Source organism: Phyllostomus discolor, chromosome 8, assembly GCF_004126475.2.
Source record: "Phyllostomus discolor isolate MPI-MPIP mPhyDis1 chromosome 8, mPhyDis1.pri.v3, whole genome shotgun sequence".
NCBI classification, from domain to species: domain Eukaryota; kingdom Metazoa; phylum Chordata; class Mammalia; order Chiroptera; family Phyllostomidae; genus Phyllostomus; species Phyllostomus discolor.
The window spans coordinates 105697356-105706053 of NC_040910.2; positions in this window are offsets into that span (position 1 = coordinate 105697356).

Genomic DNA, 8698 nt, shown 5'->3' on the forward strand with positions numbered 1-8698 from the left:
TTTCTTGTTGTTTTTTTGTTTCGATAATTACCTTGGATTTGTCGAGAAGGAAATTGTTCCTTGAGGTTTATGTAAATTAGCTTTTGATCTTTTCCTTAATTGGAAATCGTACTTAACAACCTTTTCCAGAAATGAGACAGTGAGGAGCCATCCGCAGAAACATTTCTGGTCACGTGACATCACATGGTCATGTGATATTTCCTGCTATCTTTGGGGAAGGCCGACTATCAAATAATCTATAAACTCTTGATTTTATAATCTGCAACTTCTTTAAAATTTTTACTCAAGGATTTATGTAGAGAAAGAGGGAGGGAGACAGAGAGAGACAGACATTGACGTGAGAAAGAAACATTGATTGGTTGCCTCCCTTACATGTCCCGGCCAGGGATTGAACCTGCAACCTAGGTGTGTGCCCTGACTAGTAATTGAACACACAGCCTTTTGGTGCATGGGATGATACTTCAACCAACTGAGCCATCTGGCAAGGGCTGAGACTTTCTTGAATTTGTTAATTATTTCTCACAGTATTTAGGTTTTTTAATATATAATATTATGTCATCCACAAATGGAGTCAGTTTTACTTCTTCCTTTCTGATTTGCATGCCCTTATTTCTTTTTCTTGCCTAATTACTTTGCTAGAACTTGCAATCCTATATTGAATAAAAGAATTGTGTGACATTCTTGCCTTGACTTTGATCTTAAAGAAAAAGCTTTCATCTTTTCACCACTGAGTTTGAAGTTAGCTGTGGGCTTGTCATATGCGGCCTTAATTATGTTGAGGTTTGTCCTCCCTATATACTCCTTGTTGATATTTTTAGCATAAGTGGGTGTTGAATTTTGCCTAATGTTTCTCCGCTTCTATTGAGATCATCATATGGTTTTTATCCTTCATTCTGTTAATGTGGTGAATCACACCGACATGCGGACATCATGCCATCTTTACATCCCTGGCCTCAATTCCATTTGACCATGGTATATGATTCCCTTAATCTTTTGTTGTATTCTCTTTGCTAATATTTTACTGAGAATGTTCCATCTCTGTTCATTAGGGATATTGACATGTAACTTTCTTTCTTTGGTGTCCTTGTTTGGTTGTGGTATCAGGGTAGTGCTGGCCTTATAAATGGGAGTGGAAGTGTTCCCTCCTCTTCTATTACTTGGAAGAGTTTGAAAAACACTGGTATTAATTCTTTTATAAATGATTCGTGGGATTCACTAGTGAAGCCATCTGCTCCTAGACTTATGTTTGTGGGAGGTTTTTAGTGAATCAATTTTTTCTAGTATGACTCTGTCCAGATTTTCTATTTCTTTATAAATTATTTTTGTCAGGTTTTGTTTCTAGGAGATTATTTTTTCCAGATTATCTAATTTGTTGGCATACAATTCTTTTTGGTAGTCTTTTATGATTTTTTATATTTTTCATATATCAGTTGTAACATCTTTTTTTAAATTTTAAAAAGCTTTTCAATGTTATTGTTCAAGTACAGTTTTCTTTCATTTCTGATTTTATTTATTTGAGTCTTCTCTATTTTTTTTTTGGTGAGTCTAGCTAAAGGTTTTTCAATTCGTTCTTCTTTTTAAATACCAGCTCTTAGTTTCACTCATCTTTTCTATTGTGTTTTTAATCGTATTTTGATTCTTTCAGCTATTATTTTTGTTACTTCTTTCCTTCCACTAACTTTGGTCTTTCTTAATTCTCCTTTTTTTAGTTCTTGGAGGTATAAATTTCCTTTCCTCTTTTTCTCTTGTCTCCTAAGCCTACTCCTTCTCCTCCTTTTCCTCTTTTCATTCTAGAAACTGTGGCCATCCACCGCCTTAAAGAAACAAAGACTGATCTGAGAGGAGCAGAGGACAGATTGCAGATGATGTGTTTGTTACCTCACCACTAGGAACTGAATGTTTGTCCCCTCCCAAAATTTACCTGCTGAAGCCCTAGCACCTGATGTGATGGCATTTGGAGGAGGAATCTTTGAGAGTAATTGTATTTGGCTGAGGATATGAGGACAAGTCCCTCGTGATAGAATTAATGCTCTGATAACCAGAAAAAAAGGCCAGACCCCCCACCCTGCTCCACCCCTCTGTCTCTCTGTCTTTGGAGGATACAGCAATTAAGCAGCCACTTGCAAACCAGGAAGTGGGTTCCAGCAGACACCTAATCTGTGATCAGCTTGCTCTTGGACTTCTTAGCCTACAGAAATGTGCTCCATTATTATTTCTAATAGCTGTTCAATAGACTTTTGGGACATTTTACATGCACAGTCATGTTCTCTACAGATGAGAAGATTGCCTTTCTGAAGCTGACCTTAAAGACACAAATAGGAGCAGAATCAGTATATGCAAGGCACTTCACAGAGAAAGCATGTTATCAAGATGAGCAGTATATCTACTCACCTGGATGCAGACTTGGACAAATTAATGTGTGTTTCTTACACGGGTGTGTGGCAGTCAGGAGAACTGCTGTGGAAGTGCAGAGTCAGGAGAGGCACACAGGCAAAGGTGGGCAGTGCCCAGCTCATACCGCACAGGGGAGGGGACACTGCACCCAAGTCTTAGGCAAGGCCACGTGTTTGGCATGAAAGGAGATACCACTAAACGTTTTGTTCTTCTAAATTATTTCTTCTGATTCTTTGCTCAGAAAGTAAACTTCCTGTTATCATTTGACTTCCCTTTTTGACACTCATGCTAACTGGTCAAATAGACTATAAAACTATAGCTACTACCTTTATAATTGTATTTCATAATGGGCTTGTTAGTTTATGGGGATGGATAAACTTGTTATGACCCAACAGGTGAACTCATTCTTTGTAAGTAAATGATATCAATGTCTGAGTCTTCAAGAATCAAATCCAGTGCCTCATAGATATGTTACAATTATAAAAATTAACTTGAAAGAATTTTGGGAGAGAGCTTTTTTCCCTAGATGGATGGATAACATTTCATGGTGCACTGATATTTATGTTAATGTTATGCCTTTGAATGACAGCAATGCCAGCAAACACTCATTTATAGGCTTGAACAAGACAGAGAATTTAGGGACCTCAAAGAGACTCATTAATAGAAAGGACCCTTAGAGTCCCTTGTCAGAATTCACTCACAGAGACTGCAAATCAAAGATACGACATCCCAGTATCTGCAAACTGATTGTTTGGTTGATGCTTCGATAGCTCCAGAGATGTGACTTCCTACCCCCATGGTAGCCCACACCATTTGCTAATATCTCCCATAAAGAGAGTTTTCTTATGTAGGCATACATCCCCCAACCCCCAACCCCCTGTATCATTTTCTCGTTGAGTTCACTCGTGATTAGACAGAATGGCATTGCTGAGCAGTTCCCCCTCTCATTAGACATCTTGTCTCCTCATATCCCATGCTGCAAAATCACATTCCCTTTACTCTGATCTCTGCCGTGATTTCCCCACCTCATGGAATTCCCTTCTAAGTACAGCAGTTCCATGTTGACTGCATGTGTTTTATGATACTTATTTCCCCACGGCCCTTCTCATGGCTCTGCCATTTGGATCTTTATTGTGAAGATGAACTTAGAAGTAGTTCCTCCAAACATTTGAAATGTTCTAGATTTGGTTTAGTAGACTATAATATCCTTGAAATGTGCAGGCATTTGTTATCATTCTTATTATTTGTGTCTGTGCCAATTTTATAAGATGTTTTTAGTTTGCATTGTCCATTTTCTGTACTGAGTCCCCACAGATATGCATCTACATATCTGATTATATCTTTAACCAACAGTTTTCTATTGTCAAAGTAGAATACAATAGATTGGTTATGGGGTTTTAATCATAAGAAAAACTCAAATTCCTGCTCTGCCACTCACTGGCTCTATGTTTGGGAGAAAATATAGAATATATTCAAATCAACTCATGAATTGTTTCTCACATATACTGTGTCATCATCCTTACACATATTTCTGTATTTTTCAACTACCATCTTACATATTATGTTCACCCATGGATTAATCTGGAAGTGTTTTATTTCTACGTTTTCCCTTCTTTTACTGGGTTGGCCAGTCTACAGGCAGATACCTTCTTGAAGAGACCACAATTCTTATATTTTCAAGGGAATTGCAGAAACAAATCTATCCACCATACTTATTTGTAGTAAAGGGTAGTTGTTTCTCAATAATCTAAGATTTTGTCTCTTTCGTTTACCTTGTACACCTGGCATAACACACATTAACCTCTCCTTTCAAATTGTAAACAATTATAAACCAAAGTGCTGGCAAGAAGCCAGAGCACATCCAGGGAAAAGATCACAGTGTCGTGCTCCCCTCATTGACCAAAGAACACATGGGTAATATTCTTACCACAACTCCCTATGATTTCTGCAAAAAAACCCACAAATTTATTATGACATGGAAACACACAAAACCTGAAATGTCATCATTTGATCACCCCAGCATGGGCTTTTAGGCCAGATGGAGAATTTTTACTACAACTGATCAACAATCCCTGGTCTGCAAAGGCAGTGAAAAGAGGAAATATTCCCAATAAGAAGAACTGTACAAAGAGTAGTACAATGGCTCTATCTGTGGGGAAAATGAGGCTAAGGAAAGATACCTATTTGCAAATGCCGAAAGGCCTGACTGATTGATACCATCCATTCCTGGATGGAGCAAGATTAGAATGCAAACACATTTGGAGACGAGTCACGTCAATATGGATGGTCTGTGGGCAGAAAGCGTTTCCCTATTGTGTCACACCTCAATCCCCCCAGAGAGTACCCATCACTTAGGAGACACTGCACAACTATGTGTTCGAGGGAACCCAACCCGTCCCCCTCCTCAGGTGCACCAATGCTTGCAAAAGGGAGCATGAACAAAGCCGCCGTGGTGGCAGGACAGAGTCCCACGGATCAACAGCAAGGGCTCCCTTGCCCGTGGCTTCCTCTGCTGTATGTGCTGTTGTCATAAGCACTGGAGCTGATTCGGGTCTTATGTTGTCATGAGAATGGTGCTGAACCCTTATCTACAATATCCGTCATGAAAACCAACGCCAGCACAGAGCCAGTGTTCTACACTGTACCACTTCTGCAAAGACAGCAATTCTTCCTTATTATGATTACGTTTTGGAGAGTGGAATCACCTTCCCTGTCTGCAGGGCTACCCACCAGCGTACAGTATTACTATCCTAGGATCCTGGATAGCACCATTTTGGGCCAAGGAACACACTCCATGATAAACAAGGTCAACAATAGGCACATAACTGTGGGTCTACCATACACCACATGACAGAGAAATCACTGGCCTGGTAAAAATTGGAATGGGGCTTTAGATGTACAGCAAAGACACCAATGTAGAGGTAACAACTTGCAGGATTGATTTATTATCTTCTAAATGTGATATCTATTTTGATCCAATGACCATTGTTTGCTTTACATACGTGTAGTACCATATTTATATACCCATAAAAGTCAGTACATGGATTCAGAAGCCATGGGTGAAAGCAGAGATGACCATTTCACTTTAATCCCCTGCAACATACCCTGGGCTTCCTATCCCATCATCCCTTTAGGCTCTCGTGAGTTGGTAGTTCTACTCCTATGAAAGGTGCTTTCTTTGTCAGGGGGCATAATCTAATTTTACAACTGTGATCTGGTCAGTTTGGACTCCTCTTCAGCAGAGGAGCAGGCAGAGAAAGCAGTTCCTGTTCCATGAGAGGTGGGTACGGTGAAGAGGTAGAGAGCGGGGAGAAGTACATCTGGAATGTGGGGATTTACTGGAGTGTCTCACGGTGTGTTCGTGCCCAGTGACAACCCTAACTGAGCAATGACAGTACCACAGCTTGCCAAGGAGGCAGTCACCTGAGGCCCAGATGTCTACATTTTGACATGTAAATGTAAGTGACTTCGAGCAGAAACCAAAGACCCAGTCCTGGATCTGAGTGTGTTCATTATTAGTGTGTGACATTACACCATGAATTTTTTTTTCTGAAATTATAAACAATAATTATCGGGGGCTATTATGATGCTCAGAGTGAATGATGCATGTATTAGGCAATATGTATCTAAAGCCCTATATCAGGAATGCCGCACAATAAAGCAAGCACAATATGGATGAGTTATGACATAGACTTTATTAAGAAACACATAGAGAAGAGACCTGCATCTAGTAAGACAATTCAAAGTGATGCTGAAAGAAGAAAGCCTTATACAAGAATCATGAGGACATTGTAAGGAATAATGATTATGAAGATTACTATTCAGTTATAGAAACCTAGTAATAAGTTATGAAGATGGTTTGACTAAGTTACTTAAGGGGGAGCCATTGTTCCAGACTTCTGAGTCAAAGCCAAGACCATACCAGCGTCTTGAGGATGCACAGAGCTGGGACAAGATCCACACACACAGTGGGAAGAGAAGGGAGGGAAGTTCTAACCACTCCATCAAGCTGATTCTTTAAACAGACAGATGAGTCACAGAAGTTGTGGTCCCACATGCCGGTTGTCATCAAAGTCTGGAAAATTAACTTGTTTGCACAATGGCAGGTCAGTTACCAGAAGGTGTTTGGGCAGATGGTGGTTCTCCAGCAAGGTGATCAGCAGCAGCAGGACTGGCCGCAGCCAGATCCGCAGCCAGATCCACAGCCAGATCCACAGCCATAGGTTATGCACCCAGGCACGCAGCAGCAGGTGGGGTAGTAGCAGGTTCTGTGGACATACACGGGACAACAGCAAACTGGCTGGCAGCAGCTGGACCCGCAGCAGTTGGACCCGCAACAGCTGGGCTGGCAGCAAGGGGTGCTACAGCAGCAAGGCTGGCAGCAGCTGGACACACAGCAAGGGCGGCAGCAAGGCTGGCAGCAGGTGGTCCTGCAGCAGGTGGTCTGACAGCAGGTTGGGCGGCAGCAAGGCTGGCAGCAGCAGCTGGACCCACCACAGCTGGACCCACAGCAGGTGGGCTGGCAACAAGGGGAGCAGCACATTTTGTCAGGTGTGTAGGGTAGGTTCCTGTTTAGAGGTGAGTTTCTGTGATTCTGATGATTCCCTCTGTTCTATGGCTTTTATACTCTGGGCCCCCAATATTGGGACCAATAAGCAGGACTTTCCTTGTTGTTTGTTTTTCAGTAATTACGGGGGAAGTGCCAAGGAGAAATTTGCTCCCTTTGTGTTTGAGGCTTATGTAAAAACTGTTTGATCTTTTCCTTAATTAGTAATATTAAGGCCCTCTTCAGAAATGAAATGGTCAGGAATCATCCCCAGCAACGTTTTAGTCATGTGGTATTTCCCGCTGGGTTGAGGAAGGTCAGACAGTTTTCCTGGTTTTGTAAGTTTGTCCATGTTTAGACTGGGAATTCTCTGAGAGATTCAGGAGTTGATGCATTCAGTATTGAATGAAAATCTTCTTGAGTCTAAGTTGAGCTCCAAGAAAGTGGGATTCAAGGATCTGCCACCAGAAATGTGTTTCCCGGTTCTACCAGAGACACTTGGGTAGAGGACGGTCGGCCCACTGTTTTTCGCACGCAGATCAGCACCCAGAGGGTAGAACAGAGGCTCAGGCGGCCACTGGGTTTCAATTCATTCACGTTCCCTCTCCGTTTCCCAGCTGTGCCCGTATCTCAGGCGAGACATCCCAGCTTGCACATACTTCTTTTATAAATTGAGGCAAACCGACGAGATAAGATACTGGCCAAGGTATATTTGAATATGTAAATGCAGGTTTCAGCAAATGTGGAAAATTGCCAGCCATAATCTCCTAAAATTCTTTTGTGCCCCATTCTCTCAGTCTTTTGGGTGTGTCTGTAGGAGCAAAATTGTCGAGTCATAGGGAAAGTGTAGTGTCAACAGTGTAGAAAGAATGGAGCAGTGTTTCAACATTTCACTCCCAGCAGGGTGGCCTGCTCCCCCTGACATTGCGAGCCTTCTGAATTCTACTGGGACGTAACTAGGGTTTTTTTTTTATATTGAGGTATAATTAACATATAACATCTTATTAGTTTCAGGTATAGAACATAATAATTTCCTATTTGTATATATCACAAAATAATGGCTACAGCAGTAAGTCTAGTCAACATCTATCATCATTCACAGTTACAAACGTTTTTTTTTTCTTTTGTTCAGAACTTTTGGGATATACTCTCTTATCAACCTTTAAATATGCAATACAGTATTATCAACTATAGTCACCCTACTGTGCATTACATGCTCATGACTAATTTATTTTATTATAACTGGGAGTTTGTGTCTTTTGACCCCCTTCACCTACTTTCCCCATCCCCTGCTCCCCACTTCTGGCTACCACCAATGTGCTTGCTGTATCTTTGAGGTCAATTTTTTTTACACTGTACATAGAAGTAAGATCATATAGTATTTGTCTTTTTCTGTCTGACTTATTTCACTTAGTGTGATGCCCTCAAGGTCCACCCGTGCTGACATAAGTAGGAAGATTCTCTTCTTTTTATGATGGAATAACATTTTATTGCAGATATCTAGATATATATTACATCTACATATTATACTTACATATGTAGATAGATATAGCTATATATCACATTTCCTTCATCCATCCATTCATCATTAGACACTTAGGGTTTTCCCGTGTCTTGGCTATTACAAGTAATGCTGCAGTGAACATACGGTGTATATTGTTATTTCAGTTAGTGTTTTTGTTTTCTTCAGGTAAATACCCAGAAGTGGGATCGCTGACCTCCATTCTGTGTTCCATAGTTGTTGTGTCCATTTATAAT